Genomic DNA, 20,785 nt, shown 5'->3' with positions numbered 1-20,785 from the left:
GTGCATACTGATTTATAACCCATTTAATTTTCATGTGTGCATGTATGTATATGTATATATATATATACATACACATGTGTATATATATAAAATATAAATATAACATAATTTTCTCAGCTTGAAATTTTCTATATCATGATTTTTAATGACAAGGTGATTTTCATTTGAATAGATGCACCATTTTTTCTTTAATCCTCTGTTGTTAGACATCTAGATTGTTTCCATTAGAAATGACTATAAATATTGCTATTAGTAATTTCCATGAACATAATTATTTGTATGTGTAGCTTATTGTTTTCTTCAGGACAAATTCTGAGAAGTGAAATTACTGGCTTGAAGAATGTAAACACTTTTTAACGCTATTGGTACATAATCTGAGATTGCCTTGAGAAAAGGACACTGGATTAGATTGGAGAAAGACTAGGAAGCAGGGTGACCAGTTAATATGCTGTTGCAGCAATTGAAACAAACAACATTGGTGACCTGAAGTAAGGGAGGGGTAACAGAGATGGAGAGAAATGGATGGATTTGAAAGATTTAAAGAATCGACAATTTGGTGTGTCAGGCAGTATTATGTTTGGCTGCACATAATAGAAAATATACAATAATGGAGGCTTAAACAAGGTTGATTTACCTCCATGAAATAAGCCTGGAGTGAGGCAGTTCAAGGTTGGTGTCATGCTCCATGAAGTTCTCAGGGTATCAGGCTCCTTCTGTCTCTTTCATCTTCAGCTGTGGCTTCTGTCCTCAAGGTCACAGCTAGGTGTAAGGTGGCCATGGAGCTCTAGTCATCTTTTTCGTAAGAAGATCGAGGAAACCAGAAGGAGGGAAGGGAAAAAGTCGAGTCCTCCTCTACGAACAGCTATCTGGAAGTTCTGTAACATTCTCCTTTCATCTCACAGGCCTGAACGTAGTTATGTGGAACACCCATCTGCAAAGGAGACTGCAAAATGCATTTTCTTCATCTTGTTCCCTCCCCTTGCCTGATCAAATAAAACTTGATCGATGGTATGTAGGGATTAAGGCAAAGGCAGGAGTGGAGAAATAGCTTTTTGGTTTTTGTTTTGGTCTTTTAGATGGTGGAAGCCGACAGGAAATAGCCCAGGAAGAAGCAATGATTAAAGGCAGTAGGGGCAGCGGGAAGGACAGTGAGTTATACAGTCACGGGTATCCAGGGATAGATGTCCGTAGCAGTAGGTCATGTGAGCTTGAAGGTCTCAAGCAGTACCTGGCATGGAGATAGAAATTGGGGATCAGTGTAGAGATTATAATTAGAGTCAAAGGACAGTGTGTAAACATGAGGATCCAATGATGGGGTACTGGAGAAAACAGACGTTTAAAGGATGGAAGAAGGGAAAGAAGGTCAGATTTACAAAGACTAGCAAGAGAGGTAGTAGGATGAACAAAAGGCTTTGCTGTTATGGATGGCCATGGAAAATTGCATTTCAAAGCAGAAGGGGTCATCAGGGTCCTTTGGATTTAATGACCAGTTAAGTCATTGGTAACCTTAGGGGGCGTCTATGCCATAGAGTATGCTGGTGGATGGTGGAGAGCTTGATTACATTGTGATGATGAGTGTGGGATGTGGGGAGTGGATGTGGGGGCATCTTCATGGGCAAAAATTGAAGAATCTTGGGTGTGACAGGAGAGAGTAAATGGGATACCCAGAGGTGGATAGGACAGTGAATCAGCCATCTCCATTCCCTAGTTCTACACATACTCTGAGCTGTAGACTTTCGGTTGTTGGACTTAACATCCTTTGATGAAGCAACTTCCATAAACCCTACAAATCCTTTTTCTGCTGACTCATGACAGCTGGATTGGACATCTTCAGTAACTGGAGCTGGAAGAAGAAAGAAGAACATGTATAATATAGTCATATAGAACATTTCTAAATAAAATTTGGCCAAGGAAATGATCTTGCTAAGTTGAGGACAAGGAGATAAAGTTCTTCATTAGGGGTTTGTCATACAAGCATTTCTCTTGAGAGGAGAGGTGGGGTGGACAGAACACCACAGTGTTGAGTTCTACTGAGAAATGAACATGATGGTGTTTTATGTGTCACTGTACACATAAGACACTGTGGCTGGTCCAGTTATTCAATCTAACACTAATCTAGGTATGGCTGGGAGGGTATTTGGTAGATGTGATTGAAGTCCATAATCAGTTGACTTTAGGTAAGGGAGATTATTCTAGATTATCTTGGTGATCCTGATTCAGTCAGTTGAAAGGCCTTATGACTAGAACTGAGGCTTACCTGAAGAAGAAGAAATTCCATCTGTGCATAGCAGCTTCAGCCTGGAAGAGTTCCAGCTTGTCCTGGAATGATCTGCCCTGTGGACTTTGGACTTGCCTCGCTAGTCCCACGACCCAGTTCCTTGCAATAAGTCACTTCATGTATTTATCCTAGTGGTTCTTCTTCTCTGGCTGAACCCTGATTGATACAGCCGGGATTCTCATCCACACTCCACCGTTTGATAACACTGTGCAGCCAGATGCGTCTGACTCTTCTGGAACCTTGGTGGCCTCTGCTATGAAATAAGATCTCTTCTCTGGTTGAGTCTGTTGTTTCTTCAAATAAACTTGTTAGTGGCTGTCATCTTGGTTGCATGCATGTGTGAAGGAGGGCCAGCTCCAGAAACCCTGCCATGCCTTGGTGTTATGTCACTCTGGAGCTGTTCTGTGGAGCCATGCTTAGATGGTGGGTGCTGGACCTCTAGGGAAGGCCTCTTCTGGGTCTGAAATTCACCTCTGGCTTGAGTCTGCCTTCTGTCCTGGTCACTGAGTAAATGCTGGGGGTTGTGGAGTAGCTCCTTCTGGTCCAGCCCTCTTTTCTCGTCTCTTCTTCCAGCTCATTGTCTTCCTCTGACATTGCCCAGTTGACCTTAATCAGTAGGGAGAAGCTGCTGCCTCCAAAGGTCACATCATTCCAGTGAAAGGACCATCGTTTGGCCAGGTCTTATAAATGATAGGTTCCTGAGAAGCCTTGCAAGGCCATTGGTTGGGCATTGAATGTTCTGCTTTCCCTTATTATAAAGGGCACCGTGCCCAAATTTTTCCCTCTTGACTCTAGTCACCCCATCTCTCCCAAATTCTCCAGCATTGATCATCACCATGTTGCTTTGTAAATGCCTTAGAGAAGGGTGATTATGGAGACTAGGGACGCACCTGCAGGACGGGGGCTGTGCCACACCCTGTCATGCCAGCAGTTCCCCTACCAAGGGCCACCAACCTGTTCTCAGGGTCTTGATCAGGGAATTTTCCTCTTTGTTTTCATTTCTTTGTCTTTTAGTCCAGTGTTTTAAAAATCATGTCTCTAGGGGCTTTACTGACAAGTTATAGAGCTGACACAGATTCTGGATTTGAATTTTATTTAAAAATGGTCATTTAAAAAAATAATTCCTCAATCAAGTTTTTATTGTATGCCAACCATGGGCCTAGAATGATGCTAGGTGCTGGGGCAGCAGCCATGAATCTTTTAAACTTGTTCAGAATGTGGTAACTAAAAAAACCGAATGCCCACATCTAGTTCTCTACCACAGTCTGAACACACTGGGAGCGTCCAGGATGTTGAAAGGGGGCAGCCAAGTCAACTTCTCATTTTTTTGTGAGCAGACCTCATAGTACAGCATTTCCTGCCATCTCTGGACATATATTTGAACTTTTGGTAAATGCAGTGTTTTAGCAACGTGGTAGGTCTACAGTATTCTTTTATCAAATTCAAGGCTGTTCATATCTCCTCACAAAAACTGTGCAGATAAATATGCCTATAACAACACAGTGTGCCCCGCTCAATCAAATGCCACTCATGGTTCAGACGATGGTGGTTGGTGAGTATTCTGGATGTGGTGTAATAATCAATGTGTCAGACTAACTGAATGTCTAACATTTTATCTCCTTATCTTGTATAAAAGGTGGTGGTGGGGTGACCGTAAGTTCCAGGTCCTTCTGCCCTGACCTAAATTTGAGAGAAGGTATGCGAGCAGTTGTCATAGGTTAGAGGTTCAACCACAAAGCAAACATTTCCTTTGTCTCCCCTTTCTAACCTGAGGATGAGTTAGCATGGAGAATACCCGACACTGCAAAACAGGACAATAAAACCAGACCCGAACTGATACCACTTGCAACTACTCTTCATAGCAAATCGAAGGTGGTTTTCTTATTTACATGCAAACCAACGGCAGAAAAAAAATCACTGGGTCTGTTACAGGAAGACAGCTGCCGTCTCAGCCTCATTAAAAATTTTTGCTGTTAATCCAAGTAGGCTGTATTGCTCTCCTGACTTACCTGAGGGTTGAGAGAGCATCACGAGTTAAACTTGCAGAAGACATCTACACTAAGGAATTATTGCGCATACCTGATTTTGAGTGTGAGGTTTCCTGGAACCATTTGCTTGGGGCAAAAAAGGGTTGCATTGCTGAGCTCCAGCGTTTTCTGCTAGGCTCTAAGTGGTATGAGGGCAGGACCATGTCTGTGTTAATCATGGTGGTATTCCTAACTCAAGGCACTTAGCTGGCTGCACAGTGGCTTTTCAATAAATACTTGTTGAGTGAATGAAAATGTTTGAAACCTGGGCTTCTAGGCCACCTTGGCCTCCTCTTGAGTGACTTGAGTGAGCTTTTACTGATTCCCATAGGGTGTTACCCTCTCCCTTTTCTAAGAAGATTCCTTTGAATCTTTGAAATCTGATTTTCCATTTGGCCCTCCACCAGCACTTGTATCGATGTATTAGGTAACAAAAGTCCCTTAAAGCTAATTGAAACATTCAGGCCATTGTCCCTCATTATGAGTGACGGCTGGGTTGAGAGTAGCCATTCTCTGTTAGGTCCTGCATGTGAGAGAGTCCCTTTCACACCGACACACACAAAGACCCCCCTATGTTGTGTGGCTGCCTCTGCCTTTTGCAGCTCTGCCTTGTCACTCTGGGCTCAGTGACGTGGCCCATTTGATATGCGCTGTCCACTTTAGGGTGGGCTGCCTGGAACCGGGCTCTGAAGTGGAGAATTGCATCCAGATGGTTTGCTGAAGTAGGCTCTTGGGAGACCCACCTGGAAGGCAAATGGTGGGGCTGACCTGCAGTGAGGTTAACGGCCCCCCCTCCCCGGGTCTCAGCTGATCCTGTGGAAGGTCTTGGCACTGGGATGACCCTTCTGGAATGTTCCAACTCAAGACCAGCAGACTGCACCCTCATATCCCTGCATCTGCCAGTCATTGCTGATAGGCTGCCCCGTGGCAGTGGGGAGTTTATTCTTGGGCAGGGCAGTTCCCTTTAAGGACGCATCTGGGAGCCTTTAGCAGCAGAGGTATTTGTGGAAGCTGAAGGGCTGTGCACACTGACCCTGAAAAGGGGACCTGGGTGCCGTCAGTTCTGTCGTTCACCGGTGGGTGAGTCCCTCTGCTCTGATCCTCCAGAATACACCTGTGTCATCTTGCTTGTGTGTTAAGTTTCCGGTGCTTTCCTTGAAGACGTCCTTTGTCCTTCACCAGCTCCTTGGGGCAGCGGGGGTCTTAGGTGCTGACAGACTGGCCACAGGTCAGGATGGTTCTGTGGTCCCCTTGTCCCCCCGCCCCAGTGTGTAGCACAGGATCTGTGCAGGGAAATACTTCAGAGGCCATCGTTTCTGTCGGGGCTTCACCCCTTATTCTTGAAACATTTTCCTCCACTGGCTCTCCCACCCCTCAGCTGCTTCCAGTCCTCATCCTCCGCTGCCTGTCCCTTCAACTGGGGAGCTTCTTTGGTTTGGACCCACCTGTCATGCCACGGTGACTGAATGGATGAGTTCCACGTCTCTGACACTTGCCTGGATTATTTTCCTGAGCTCCAGGGCTATCCATCTGACTCGACTTGGGCTCCCTAAGCTCAAAATATCCAGAGTTGAGCTTATGACCTTCCTGTGTGAAATGTGCTTTTCCTCCCGTGCCCCTAGCCTTAGGACTGCCTCCATCCACCTCTTCCTCAGCTGGGAATGTGGCCTCCGTGGTTTTGTGCAGATGCCACCCATGTTCTGCTGAACCAGCATCCTGCAGATTTGCCTTTTCTATTCACTCTCCCCACTTTCATTCAGGAGAAAACTCCCATTTCTTGAGTCACTTCAAGACCTCTTAACCGATATCTTTGTATCTAGTCCCGTTTTTTTCCCCTTACCGTACTCACAAGGATCTTTAAAATAACACCAGTTTATCATGTATCATGTCATTTATCATGACGAAAAACCTCTAAGTGGTGTACAGCTCTTCGTGATTTGACCCCTTCTCACCTCCTACTAGTTCTCTGCCGACAGCGTGGTCTTCCGAGAGATCTGCCCTCTGGCTGCTGGATTTCTCCTCCTGCTCTTCTTTAATCACACCCTTCCAGGTGACTGGGACACTTCCTGTTGCCTATCCTGCCACATTTTTGCTTGCTTGCTTAATTCCTCTTGTCCTTCACCCCTCTGTTTAGATGTTGCTTGTGCGAAACTTCCCCAACTCATCCAAATTTCCTTTGGGCTCCCATAGAACACTGTTCTTCTCTCACTGTCGTGCTCACTTTAATATGTTGTCATTTATTATTTTCTAAATCTCCCCCCTGGGTTGTATGTTTTGTGAGGGCAAGGATTCTCCCCGTCTTGTTCCACCGTCTTGTTCCACCTTTAGCACAGTGCAGGATGTGAAATAATCTGCTTAATAAAAGAATGTATTCAGGGATTTCATTTATCCCAGGGTAGAAATTGTCTCAGGTATCTCTTCAGTCTGTTTTGTACGAAGCTCGAAGGCACTTCCAAGCTTTCAGTTTTCCTAAGGGCATATAACACTTTGATCTCCTTTGTATGTGTGTACGGATCAATTGATCAGTGGACATTGGTTTCTTAGAAGCAAAACTCACTGACAGCGTCAGGCTTTGTATTATCAATAAAGCTCATGTACTTTTATATTCAAAGGATTGCTGAGTGTTGGAGCTGGATGGGAGTTTTGAAGTCACCTGCTTGGTCTTAAACTGACATCTCCAACAAGCAATCAAAAGCGAGGGCCTCTTTTAGTCGGTTAAAGGAGACAAATGCTGAGATGCTAAAACTGGGATTTGGCCTTCCCTGAAATCTGAGTGTCATACATGAGACAGAGATGAAATCTTCCTGGACTCTTCTATTCTAGAGGGTTGCCTTGAAAATCTTGATACCATTATTGCTTTCTTATGCAAGACTTAGTGAAAGGCCAGTGAGGCTCAGCACAGCCTTGAGTCTTGCTTAATCCTCTTGTTGATGAAGAATGGGGTCAGGACCTGCCTTACCATCTGACATCACAGGCCTTGACATTATGGGCAACACTTGATAACTAACTTTTTCCTGGGAATCCAAACTCATGTGTGAACTGTTGGAAGTCAGATCAAGTAATGAAATCCAAAGCTCCAGTTGCAATAAAAAGTGAAAGGGTAAAATTTTAGTGTCTTGATATCTACAGTGCAGTATATGCTTGTCTGTGTTGCCACCTAAAACCACCTTCACTTTGACACACATGGAGACCTGTGCAACAGACTTTGGTGAAGGTCTTACAGTTAACAGAAAGAGGGAGGGAGCCACTCAGTGTATGCTTTTGGTATGCAAAAACATAAGGTCCTTCTTCAAATGACAGACCTGTGTGCCAGATGCTGTCAAAATCCTCCACCTGCAATACCTCATGTCCTTCCTGTGGGCCCTAGTATCTTCCGCATTGTTTGAATCAGAAACTGAGGCTCACAGCCACCAGAAGGCAGAACCGTGATTTAAAGTTGGTCATCTGAGGTACCACTCATCTCTTGGTAAATTATAAAAAGCCCATAATTTCCCTTCTACCTACCCTTTTGTTTCTAGTGATAGGCTTACCGTAGCTCTCTTGTACCTGCGTGTTACACAGAATCCCAGTATAGTTTGGTGAGTGTTGTACTAAGAACAAGGAAACCTTCCCACCTCTCCTTGCTTATAGCATAAAAACATAATGGTGTATGTTGTCTTCTTCAAGAAAGCGAAGTTGCGCAAGCTTGCATGTTGGCATGGACAGCAGTTCCTGTGCAATGAGTTGATTGGGATGGAAAATCCTCCATTCAGTCCATCTGAGTAGATGTTTGTCAGTACAGCTTTAAGCCGTGCTGTCTTGGAAATGGTGATGGCTGTGCCCACCCAGTGGTTGTGATGGGGGAACCAGCTTCCGCGGTCATGGTGTCGGTCCGTCTCTACTCGGGCTTTAGCGTTGAGGAGAAGACTGGTGTTGACGGCAGTTGGTAATGTTTCTTGGTCAGTCTCATTTCATCCTTTCTGCATATTTATGCGCCTCAGTGCATTTTAACATGTGGTCCTTTTTTTTTTTTTTTGGTTGGCATAGTGTTTGCATCCCTTCACAGTTGGAATTGGCAGCATAGTGTTTTCGAAACTCTTTACTACCATTCACTGTACTTACAGTTTGATGCCTGGTGGTTGGTAGTGCCTTGGTTATATGGATTTGTGTTTAAAACAGCGAGGCGTCCTGCGGATGAGGCAAAGAACCTCAGATTCTAGCAAATGGGTCTCCGCACTTGGCTTTTAAAAAAATAACAACAGCATGCATGTTACTAATCTTTATTAGAAGTAAGATAAGATGTACAAATAAGTAGAAGCATTTATACCAATACTTAAATACAAAGAACCAGAAAGGGGTAATATATAATACTACTTTTTCCCATCTGCATGACAAACGGCAAAGTCCTGACAGTAAAGTATTAGTATACTTTCTGTAAGAAAATCGGCTTGAATAAAGAGGAAAAATGAGATTTAATACATCTATGTACCCAAACACACATAATTTCTTTCTTTCCTAGGGTTTTACATTGAATCATCAGGTGATCTGACATTTCTGTTGAGTGTAGCTCAGAGTCTTAGAGGTTGGAATATCTTAGGTGTCATTAATCCAATTCCTTACCCAACACCTACGTCCTTCCTCTTTGATCGCCCAGTTCTTCCTAGGAAACTTTACAAGAAAACAGAGCACTCTCTCTTGAAGCGCAGTGTCTTCCTTCTTGGCCTGGTGTGCCAGCTGTTGGAATAGGCTTTGTTATCATGAGCCAAAGTCTGCTTTCTTGTGCAGTTTCCACCTGTTGGTAAGAGCAGTGGGTTTAGTCACCAAGAATGATCAGTTTAATTTCCTAGTCCTCCATTGCCCCTGCTGCCTAGTTCAAGCCACTCCTCTCTCCCATCGAGAAGAAACAATAGCCTCTAAACTGGACTCCCAACACTTCTTCTCTCCTACTCTCTATTCTCATACTGTATCCAAAGTGATTGTTTGAAAAGGTAATTCTGAGCATGTCCACTTTTTTCCAAAGTCTTCAATAGCTGTCTGTCACTCATGGGCAAAGTCCCAAATACTTAATGTGATCTAATACCTACCTATCTTTCCAGGCTTAGCTAAGCCCACTCTCCCTTATCTTCTCTGTGTATGACACTTGCTGCCTCTTTGCAATCTGTCCTAATGTACTTTGCTGCAGGACCTTTGCTCATGCTGTTTTGTGTACCTGGAAGACCCGTGGGACTGTCTGGTCTCCTCCTTCCTCTATATCAGCTCCAAATGATTCAGCAAGGGTACCTTCCCTGACCCCCAGACCAGGGTGACCTCCCTGTTATGTATTCTGTGAGCATCCTGTGCTTCTCTTCTACAGCACTGGTCCTGTTTCAGTCAGTTATCTTTGTACTTATTTAAGGACTGTCTTTTTGAAGGCAGGGTCACCTCTGGTTCAGTGATGTATCTCCAGCACCTAGAGCATTAAGAGGTGCTTGTGGAAGTTTTTCCAATATTCCAGGAAACTCTGGGCCACTAGAAATTAAGACTGCTTTCTCTTCCATAGTAAGCATCCCTGTCCTTTTTTCCTGCTCTTATCGGGTATGTTTCCCAATCCTTCACCCTTGTTTCTGTTCTCTAATGGATATCTCTAGCGTATTCAACTTGCTACTTTAAATGTATCACCTGGAATAATTCTTGGTTTCATAAGCAAAAGTCACATCTCATAATTTGGACACTGAACTTTTTATTAATTTAGTCTCAGGAAAAACAAGAGCCTGAATTGCAGAATAAATATTTAAAAAAATAACATGAATGAAAACAATAGTCTTAGAACTTCTGGGCAATGGGTGAAGTGGCGCTTAGAGGAATATTTATAACTGTAAATACATATATTAAAAATAAAAAAGGATAACTCAGCATTCATCTCAAAGTGTAGAAAAAGAACAACAAAATGAATTAAAGGAAACCCTAAAGAAGGAATAAATGCAAAATAAAGCAAAAACATTAACAAAGTAGAAAAGAGAAAAATAGGCCAAGTGTGTTAAAGATTGTATTAGCTTTTTTTGAAGTTGAAATTTTATATATATATTTACTTATTGTGGTAAAATATATATAATATAAAGTTTGCCATTTTAACCATTTTTAAGTATACAGTTGAGGGGTGTTTGGTATTTTCACAATGTTATGCAACCATCACCACTATCTTATTCCAGAACATTTTCCCAAGAGGAAACCCCATACCCTTTAAGTAGTCATTCCTCACATCCCCAGCCCATGGCAACCACTAATCTGTTTTCTCTTTTTATGGATTTGCATATTTTGGGTATTTCATATAAATGGAGTCAAACAATATATGACCTTTTTTATATGGATTTTTTTTTTAACTAACCATAGTGTTTTCAAGGTTCATTCACGTCATGGCATGTTGTCGGAATTTCGTTCCTTTTTATGGCTGATAATACTCTGTAGCACTGTATAGCTACCACATTTTGTTTATCCATTTACCAGTTGATGGACAAGGGCTGTTGTGAATAATGTTGCTGTGAACTTGGCTAGCAAGTCTCTGTTTGAGTTCTTGTTTTCATTTCTTTGGGGTATATACCCAAGAATGCAATTGCTGGTTTATATTATAATACTGTGTTTAATTTTTTGAGAATCTGCTGAACTGTTTTCCACCTCCGTGCTATCTTACATTCTCGCCACAATGTATTGAGAGTCCCAATTTCTCTGCATCTTCAGTAACACTTGCTACTTCATATTTTTAAAACATATTGTTGCCATCTTAGTAGTTAAGAAATGGTATGTCATTGTAGTGTTGATTTGCATTTCCTTAAATGACTAACATTGTTGAACATCTTTTCATGTCCTTATTGGCATATTGTTTTTGGAGAAATGTCTATTAAGTGCTTTCCTATTTTCGAATTGGGTTGTCTTTTTGTTGTTGAGTTGTAGGAGTTCTTTATGTATCCTGGATATTAAGCTCTTGTCAGGTACATTGAAATTATTGAAAATATTTTCACATTCTGTGCATTATCTTTTCACTCTCTTGATAGTGTCCTTTGATATGCACAAAAGTTGTACTTTTAATGAAGTATCCATTTTTTCTTTCATTGCCTGTGGTTTTGGTATCATATTTAGTGTAAAACTTCTGCTACTATGTTGAATAGAAGTGGAGAAAGCAGGCATCGTTATCTTGTTCCTGCCTTAGGAGAAAAGTTTTCAATCTTTCACCATTGAATGTAGTGTTGGCTTTGGATTTTCATAAATGCTCTTTATCATGTTGAGAAAGTTTCCTGTTCCTGGTTTTCTGAACATTTTTATTACGAAAGTGTGCTGGATCTTATCAAATGCCTTCTCTGTGTCAGTTGAGATGATCACATGTTTTTTTCTTCATTGTATTAATGTAGTGTATTATACTTACTTATTTTTGTATGTCGAACCACCCTTTCAGGCCTGTGATATATTCTACTTAGTCATGGTGTATGATCCTTTTAATATGCTGCTGAATTTGGTTTGCTAGTATTTTATTATGAACATGATTTAATGTTCATAAAATCATGAACATTACATTTATGTTCATGAGAGATACTGACTTGTAGTTTTTTTGTAATGCTTTGTCTGGCTTTGATATCAGGGTGATGTTGGCATCACAGTATGAATTATTAGGAAGTATTTCCTTCTCTTCAATTTTTTTTTTTTGGAGTTTGTGGATTGGTGTCCATTATTCTTTAAATATTTGGTAGATTTTATCAGTGAGACCATCTGGTTCTGGTCTTTTCTTTGATGGGAAATTTTTTTTATCACTGATTCAATCTCCTTACTTGTTAGAGGTCTGTGCAGGTTTTCTATTTATTCTAGAGTCAGTTTTGGGTAGTTGGTTTTGGGTAGTTTGTGTATCTCTAGAAATTTTTCAGTTTTATGTAGGCTATCCAATTTGTCGTGTAGGTTTCCAGCAAATTGAATAATCTGTATAAACAGTGCGATTTGTTCATAACATTCTCCTAAAATTCTTTTTATTTCTGTAGTCTGTAGTAATGTCCTCTTTAATTTCTGATTTTAGCACTTTGAGTCTTCTCTTTTTTAAGCTAGTCTAGCTAAAGATTTGTCAATATTGTCGACCTTATCAGAACCAACTTTTGATTTGTTGATTTTCTTAATTGTTTTTCAATCTCAACTCTAATTTTTATTTTTCCTTCTTTCTGCTAGCTTTGGATTTAGTTTGTTCTTTTTATAGTTCCCTAAGGTATACAGTTAGGTTATTGTTTTGTGATCTTTATTCTTTTTTTAATGTATTTATAGCTATACATTTCCTTCTGAACACTGTTTTCACTCCATCCTGTAAGTTTTGATATGTTTTGTTTTTGTTTTCATTTGTCTTAAAATATTTTCTAATTTCCCCTGTGTTGTTTTTCTTTGACCCACTGGTTGTTTAAGAGAGTGCTGTTTAATTTTCACGTATTTATGAGTTTTCCAGTTTCCTTCTATTATCGATTTCTAATTTAATTGCACTGTGGTCAGAAAAATTACTTTATGTGATTTCAGTCTTTTAAAATTTATGAAAACTTGTTTTGTGGCCTTCATGTGGTCTATCCTGGAGAACATACCATGTGCACATGAGAAGAATGTGTATTCTGCTGCTGTTTAGCATTCTGTATACATATGTTAGGTATAATTGGTTGACAGTGTTCTTCAAATCATCTGTTCCCTTATTGATCTGTCATAGTGTTCTGTTAATTATTGAATATGGGGTAATGAAGTCTCCAACTATTGTAGAACTAGGTATTTTCCCCTTCCAATCTGTCAGTATTTGCTCCATATATTTTTGGGGCTATGTTGTTAAGTGCATGCACATATGTTTATAATTATTATAACTTCTTGGTGGATTGAACCGTGTTGGCATTTTTAAAAAGTCATTTTGTTATTTGGTTGGGTCATATGAGTTTTGAAGTCTGTTAAAACCTCCTATATTTATTTTCACACAATCATTTCCTGTAATGTATCTAGAGCCTGTTGTAGCACATTCTTTTCTTTTGGCTTTCTAACCTGAATGTGTGTATTATAAAGATTTTTGTTAAATTTGCATCTTGCCACTTTTTAGCCTATTGAAGTTATTTTGAAAATCTGATTGGATGTTCTCTCCAGTTTGTGTGGGCTTTTTATTTCTGGACTTTAACATAGGTAGCATAGGTAAGTGTATTGGGCAATTGAGTATCAAGCATGCAATAGGACAAATTAAAACATCACAAAGCTTGCTGCATTGGGATTCAGGTATTTTTCTTGAATAAATGCTCCCCAAACTGCTGCAAGCCTTTGGTTAATTCCCAGAGTTCTAAAAAAGTTCTGACAATATTTGCCAGTTTTCTTACTGCTTTTATGGAAGAGACAATTTCTGGAGGTTCTTAGTTCACTTTTTTTTTTTTTTAACTGATGCTTTCTTTGTGATACTGACATTTTAGTTGTATTCTAAATGATACAGAAGATTTTGTCCAATGCTGTGTTGCTTTTAAGATACTGTATGTCCGTATCATTTTCCTTATTTATCACTTGAGGAAATGAGATTGGTGTGAAGGACTTGCTTGTTGTAGTGTTTCCATGTTGTCATTGGTAAATCGTTCCACACTTTCATATAGGCCTATAAACTGACCTTTAAAAAAATCCATTTCAGGATGTTTACCAAGAATTCACAGAAAGCTCTTTAGTTAGCAGCATGTACATCAGGAAGATCTGGGTATGTTTCTTTATTCTGCATGCAATGTATATTTTTCAGGGCTAAAAACAAAACTGCCAGCCATACTTTTACAATTTTCCTTTGTTAAGATCATTTTCAGGTCCTTAGATTATAATAAATTTGGGTCTGGAGGTTTGAAATCAGCTACAGTAATAGCTGCTTATAGGTCTTCTTTTCAACTATCTTAATTCAGTTCCTCCTTCTCACTGTATGTTTTCTTAATAAACTCATTTAAAAAATCAGATTTTAAAGCAATACTTATCCTCAAAAATTTTTAAAAGAAAAAACCAGAAAACAAGATAACTCACAATTCTTTTATTTAGCAGTGTCCACTGTTAACATAGCCATGTATCCTTTTAATCTCTTTTTCTATTTACGTAAGGAATATCCAAATGCATATGTAATGACTAAGTAATACAAAATTATGGCCATACTATATAAAGTGTTTTGCAACTCTTTAACAGTATAGTATAAGTATTTCCTTACTTTATTTAGTAGTGTCCCGTAACATAATTTTAATATGGTGTAGCATAGGATTTATTACCTGTTGTAGTATAGTAGATTCTATATTAGCCTGTTTTGAAAATTTCAGTATTTTACATAGTGGTATAACTAAGCTTTTTTTAGATATCTTTGTATATGTTGCTGATACTTCATTATGATAAATTTCTTGGTCTGGAAGTTCAATGAGTATGTCCTTCCTAAAGACTTTTGCAGATAGTACCAAATGGCTCTCCAGAAAGGATATGCTTGCCAACCAGAGGGATATTGCAAGCAGGTGACTGGCATGTTTGGTTGGCACTTGGTTCTTAGCACTACTGGCATTATTGTTAAAAAAAATGCAATTTGAGGGGTGTTTTTCATTTTTCATTGATATATATAGATTTTACAAACTATTAGTGTGTTTAATTCTTCTCTGTACCATACATTAACAAAAATGTTTATTTTTCTTTCTAATTAGTTGGTATTTTTGCCTGTTGTGATGTTCTTTACAAGGAGGGCAGTTCAGCTTTTATACTAGGTTAACTGTATGTGTATTTATGATTCCTTTTTTTCTATACCCTTCCTTTCTGCTTTCCTCCTTCCTTTTCTTCCGACTTTTTTTCCTTGCAGTGGGGAGAAAGCCTTCCTTGTGCTGAAGTATACAACCATTGATCTACAGTCTCTTGTATGGCATAAGTTTTACACATTTAAGTACATTTAATATGTTTGGCTGTATGGTATGAGTGGGGATATGGTCAGTGCCATTGTTAATCTGTTGTTTCAACACTCTATTGATCAATATTTTTCTTTTGATTTTAAATGTCAGATTTATCATCAATGAAATTATGTAGTAATATGAATATGTAGTAATATGAATTTGTTTATGGGCATTGAACTCTCTTCCACATTTTTAATTATTCTGTTTTTAGAATACATTTTATTGTTTGGTAACTTGAGCCCACTTTCATAATTCTTTCCTCAAAATGTTTTTGATTATTTCTGTTGATAAAATTCCAAAATAAAATCCAGATGAGATTCTTGTTTTAATTGCACTAGAACTACAGATCACTTTGGAGGGAAGTTGGCATCTTTGCAGTTTCGAGCCTTTTCATTCAAGAACATGTTTCTCTTCATTTATTATATTTTACTTTTATGTGCAATAGTTAAGTTTTCTAGGTTTCTTGATACAGATCCTAAGTGTGTTACTGGGTAGTTTAAATTTTTGTTGCTTTTCTGAAGAGGCTTTTACACATAATTATTATTGTTTAGGTGTTACAAAAGCATTTTTTTAATATTTATTTTTAACTATTCACCTTCTTAATTCTTACCAATCTATTTCATTCAGTTTCTTTTTGGAATTTTATGTGGTCACAGAATCCTTATATCATCTTACCTGTTGTTTCTATCAGTTATACACATTTATTTTTCTACTGTTATTTTATTAGCCAGAATTTTAAAAAAAGTACTAAGTAGTAGTGTGAAAGCCAGGATTCGTGCCTTGTTTCCTGGTGTTATTTAATATACCTGCCCTTTGTTTCACCATTAATTAAGGCAGTGGCTGCTGATAAAAGGTGAATATTATTTTCCTGTTACTCAAAGTTCTATACCTTGTTTACTATTTCTTTTCCTTTTTAACAAAGAATAAGTTGTTGCATTTTATTAAGTGGTTTGTGTGATACTGTGGTGATCATATACTCTTCCTCCTTATCAGAAACTTGGTGTAACTTTGTGACTGATTTCGTAAGGCTAACTTGCCATATTTTGAAATAAGCGCACTTGATAATGATGCATTTTTATTTTAATATTTTGCTAAGTTCAGCCAGCTGTTATGTGTGTTTAAAATTTTAGTATTGATACTCATAAATGTGATTGGTCATTGGTTTTCTTTCTGTATGAACACTAAGTCAAGTTTTTAACATCAAGATAATGCTGATTTCATGACAATAATTGATTAACCTTTTATTGTTTCCCCATCTTCAGGAATAGTTTATACAACATATCAACTAAGCTTTCTCTTGAGTGCTTTTTTTTTTTTAAATAAATAAGTTGATTATGGTATTTTCTACATCTGGAATATTTTTTTGAGATAACTTTTGACAGCATTTTCAATGGCTGTTGATTTTTTTATCTCCTCTTCTTGAGTAATATTTGGCGATTTATATTTAGTAAGAACACCATTCATATTATGCCTATTTTAATGTTTCTCTGAAGAGGCACAAATAGTTTTCTTTTATATTTTCAGAATATCCCTTTCATATATTTGGTTGTGGCTTTGTGCTTTTCCTCTTTTCCCTACTTGTCAGGTTGCCAGCAGTGTGTCTCTTATATTGAATATTTTTCACAAAATCAACTTTTAGCTTTGCTTTCCCACTTCTCTGTTTTCTGCTTTGTATCAGTTTCTGATTTATCATCATTCTTTCCTTCATCTTTTTACTTTTTCTTTTAACTATGAAGTGTAATATGCAGACGGAAATGAACACGATGCCTGTGTGTAGTTAAATAATGCTTCTGCTCTTGCTGAGTGTACTAACCACATCATTTAAAAAATAGAGCCTCTTTTTTAGTCCTTCGCCTACTCCTGTCTCATGTGTGTCCATCCCTCTCTCCAAGAGGTAACTACTCTTCTGAATTTATGGTTAACTATTTCCTTCACTTTATAGCTTCACAGCATATTTATGGATTCCCCAAATTTTACATCGCTAGATTTTTCCTGGTTTTGAACTTTATGGAACTGGAATCAAATTGTATGAATTCTTCTATGTCTTGCTTTTTGCCCAGTGTTTTGCTCTTGAGATTTATCCATTTTAATGTGGCTCATTTTTTTGCTGGAGTGAAGTGTTTTTTTAATGAGAATATATACATTTCTATGTATAAATACATAGAAATATTAAAAATACAAAATGAAGCATATAATATAGAATTGTAAAGTATTCAAATGTATGGAATTCATTTATCTGTTATGTTGTGGATGTATATTTGGAATGGTTTCGGTTTCTTATTCTGGTTTCAGGCATCGCTATTACAAACAGTGTTGCTGTGAATACTTTTTTGTAGCCATATCCTCGCACATCCATGCCAAAGATTGTCTATGTCAAATACTTAGATGTGGAATTCTTGGGACCTAGTGTACTTATATATTTAACTTTACTAGATACTACTAAATCCATCAAATTATTTCCAAAATATTTGTTTTCTTTAGGCTTACTTCGTTCTTAATTTTCAAGCTATTTGAATTGAATGCTTATTTGCACATTTGATATTTGAAAATAGAAAACATAGCTATGAATTTTTTACATACGGTTTTAACTACGGAAGTTTTATTATATAGTTTTCTGATTGATTTTTCTTTTCTAACCGGAATTTATTTCCTGTTTTTTTACCAAGAGTTATTTAGGAGAGTGTTTTTAAATTTCCAAATAATCAAATTATTGTTATTGTTTGATTTTCTTTTTGTTGTTTTTAACGTCAACTTTTTATGTGTTATGGTCAGAGATAAAGATGTCTAACTCCTTTTGCAATGTTACTGAATTTTTTGTGACAATAAAATATGTGATCAATATTTTATTGATATTTGAAAAATGCAGTCTCTGGAGAGCACAAAATCTAATATCTATCTTATATGAATAAATATGTATTGACAAATAAGAAATATACCTATTAAATAAAGATAATTATATCAAGTAAATTCCTCAGATCATTATTGGTTTTGTCATTAGATGAGGAGTAGTTTGAAGTCTCAATGTCCCTTTGTAGATGTATTGGTTAGGCTTCCATTGGATGTTTCTATATGTCAATGTAAATAGAAAATATTTATCATGAGTACTGATACTGAAATTATTTATGCTACCATATTTTATATTCTGCTTATCATGCTTTCTTGTTTTCCTTTTCTTGCTTTTCTTGGGATTGATTACTTTTTTGTGATTTTTTTTTTCTTTTAGGGTTCTGGTAATTACTAAGGAAATACTCTAGCATCATGAAACATAAGTCCAAGAAAAGAAAACTGTGTAATATGTAAAAACATAATAAGTGAAGACCATTATTTTTGTAGTGGTTGTCCTTAAATTCTTACACATAATTTAAACCGTTTTTTCTACTAATGTCTAGAATTAAACAGTTGTTATATTCTATTTCTTGAATAAGGTAAGCAACTTAGCCATTACCATTATTTATTTCCTTTCTATTGGCCCCTTCTCCTGTCTTTTAATTATTTGAATTTTATATACAGATTTTTGTTACTATTGTGTTTTTACACTGTACTTACTTTTTAGACATAGCATATTTAATATTTCCTTAAGCATAATAGCTATGTTATCAACAATTATTTAGATTTAAATATAAATTTATTTACGTTCTTCACTTATACTTTTATGTATTACCTAATTTTTTTTCTTAGATCTATGTTTCATGATGCTGGAGTATTTTCTTAGGTAGCTTTTTCAGATAGGCTCTATGCATGGAAAATTTTCTGACTCCATGAATGTTATAACTCCCTAATTTGGAAAAATATTTCTTTATATTGAATAAATCTTCCTATTTTGGTTACTTGATATAATTTTACAACAAAAATGGAAAACCATGCTGTGGAGGAGAAGTTTGATACTAACATGATTAAAAAATATTTTTTTTAGTTCTTGTGAGATTTGTTCTTTATCTTTGGAATTAAGTATCAGAAGTATATATCTCAGATGCATTTTTCATTAATACAGGTTAGGAACTAATTTTTTGATCTGTAGTGAAGTCCTTCAAAATTATGTCATTGCTTATTACTTTCTTTCTTAAATCATGTTGCAGTGGTTAATGTATTATAGTTTTTCTGGATATATCTTCAGTACTTCTATTACTTTGTTCATCACTTTTTCCTTCTTAATTCTCAGATTATTTTTTTAGATAGCTTTCTTACCTACTCATTCAGTTTTCTCCAGTGACATTGCTGACTCCATTTGTTTCACAAAATAGTTTCACTGTTTTTATAGAACCTGGTACTTTATAATATAAACAGTACAGAAACACCCATTGTATTGAATAACTTTACAGTTATTTTATTCTTAAATCCTTCATTCCTTTTCATGGGTATGATATTCTCAATGTCACTGAGAATGCATATTATATAATATGTAAGGTCTTACGAATTTTTTCATTACTGCTGTACTGGGAAATGAATAATCCAGTCCCCCAGTTTAGTCTCTAATTTAATTTGTGCAAATATGTCTGATTTTTTTCAGTATCTTTATCTGTGTTTGTTTGTCCATTGTTAGGGGTTGAGCTAAGATTCCTCTGGTAAAAGTATTGGGCCCTGTTTAGATCTTCCATTCTGAGGTGAAGGTGAGATCTTTCAGTGCTTCTTGCAGTTTTGTTTTGCCATATAGCAGGAGCTGTAGCCAGAAGTGTTGACATAAGTAGAAGCTTCCAATCTCTGCTGAAGGGTTCCTTCTGCTGTTCATATTGACAGCCTAATATCAGAATGTGCAGTGTCCCTTCTCTAAACAGCTTGGCTATCCTCATTAGAAGCTAGCCATAGGGTGACTCTTCTTTTACTTAGCATGTGAAGACTAAGGGATAATAATGGTATCTACCTTTTTAGAATGTGAGAATTAGTTGAGACAATGCTTGTTAGCTTTAGTATAGTTACTTGCGCATAGTAAGTGCCCAGTAAATATTGGCTTCCACATCACCTCCATCAGCATACGCTTGGGTTAATGCCTATGTAGTTTTACAACTTTTGACCCATCATCTCAATCACATAATGACCTAATAAATTGTAGCTGATTTGAATGTGACCATACCTCTGAATACATATGAAGTTAAGCACTGAAACACTTCCATTTATTCTTGAAATATGAATCCATTGGCTCTGGGTGAGGCTGAAGCTTGTGGACTGGAGTTGTGGGAGATGATCACATAATGGGTGTTGGATGCCTGCATGATGAAGGCCATCATATTTCATGCTAAAGAAGTTTGGACTTTTTTCATAGATATCCCTTGGTATCCCATAGGTATCCCTTGAAGTTTTTAAAGTAGGAGGCTGGTAGTCAGAGCTATGCTTTTGATGGTACAGACTTCATATGTAATAGAGTCTTATTAATAACAACAGCTAGTATTTATGAATATTTATATGCCATTTGCTCATGTAAGTGCTTTATTTGCATCACTTCTTTTAATCCTCAAGCACTTTTTTAATAGACCTCAAAACTGAGGCACAAAGAGGCTAAAAAACGAAGTTACCAAGCCAGTAGGTGGAGGACACAGGGTTTGAACCCAGGCAGTCTTGATTTCATGCTGTGTGCTGTCTCTGAAGCAGGAAGCCTGGAAGTG

General features: G+C 37.6%; 1 protein-coding gene across 1 annotated transcript in view; it reads left to right on the top strand.

Moving 5' to 3' along the window:
• The window catches only part of CDYL2 (chromodomain Y like 2), a 163,749-nt gene that overhangs the window by 8,055 nt on the left and 134,909 nt on the right, over positions 1-20,785 (top strand). The gene's annotated exons all lie outside the window — the stretch shown is intronic.

This window comes from Manis pentadactyla, chromosome 15 (assembly GCF_030020395.1).
Source record: "Manis pentadactyla isolate mManPen7 chromosome 15, mManPen7.hap1, whole genome shotgun sequence".
Lineage (NCBI taxonomy): Eukaryota > Metazoa > Chordata > Mammalia > Pholidota > Manidae > Manis > Manis pentadactyla.
Note: the sequence above shows the minus strand (reverse complement) of the source record. Positions and strands in the feature narration are given on the sequence as shown.